Raw genomic sequence first — 906 nt, 5'->3', positions numbered from 1 at the left:
AATTACTTCCTTCTTCCATGATGTCTTGGAAAGGCCTTCTAGATGGAAAAAAATGTTCCTTCTAGATGGAAAAAAAAGTTCCCATTTAGTGGCAGGTCAGAATAAGCTTAATGACTTGCAAATTTTCCGCTTCTCCTTTTTATTCTGTGTTTTTATTCTAAAATGGGAAGAGTTGGGTGGAATGTATGTAAGTATTTATGTTCCGGTTTACATCCACCCCCAACACCTGTCATTCCTTGTGACCTAAAGAGCAAGATTTCAGTCTATGGCCAGGCCACCCTGAACACGCCCGATCTCATCTGATCTCGGAAGCTAAGCAGGGTTGGGCCTGGTTAGTACTTGGATGAGAGACCACCTAGGAAGACCCGGTGCTATGGGATTAAAAAAAAAAAGAACAGGCTCGAATCCAGCCAGTGATATGCAGGGATGAGTGGCGATTTTAATTAGGATATGGATATTCTAGCATTCATAAAATATTTTTCTTTCTAATTGCTGAAAGTAAATCATTATTGTAAGTCAGACTTTAAAAGAGAGAAAACATATTAATAGTAAAAGGATGCTGGAGCTCAGACATGCTATTCTAAGATTAAGGGAAAGTCACTTAAACTCAGCGAGCCTTAGTTTCCCCTTCTGTAAAAAGGAGATAAGAAATATGTGTTTTACCTACATAACTGGCTTATTTTGAGGGTGAAGTGAGCGTTATTTTGTAAGGTTGCTAAATTATAAGAATTACTTGAGTTGCTTATTTTAAAAATATATCTATTATCCAGATTCCTGTGCTTTCCAGAAAATTGAGTACTATAGTCTCTCCTTCTCTGCCGGGGGGTGGATATCTTTGAAAGCAAGATCCCCAGTGGATACCTGAAATCACAGATAATAGCGAAACTTGTTTTTTTTCTTTCCCTG

The 906-nt window shown here is 38.1% G+C and overlaps 1 pseudogene; it reads left to right on the top strand.

Annotated features, from left to right (window-relative positions):
- The first annotated feature begins 261 nt into the window (after positions 1–261).
- On the top strand, positions 262–380 carry LOC111744085 (annotated as a pseudogene).
- The last annotated feature ends 526 nt before the right edge of the window (positions 381–906 follow it).

This window comes from Pteropus vampyrus, unplaced genomic scaffold (genome assembly GCF_000151845.1).
Source record: "Pteropus vampyrus isolate Shadow unplaced genomic scaffold, Pvam_2.0 Scaffold126, whole genome shotgun sequence".
In the NCBI taxonomy this organism is placed as follows: domain Eukaryota; kingdom Metazoa; phylum Chordata; class Mammalia; order Chiroptera; family Pteropodidae; genus Pteropus; species Pteropus vampyrus.
This window is presented reverse-complemented; position numbering and strand designations above follow the sequence as displayed.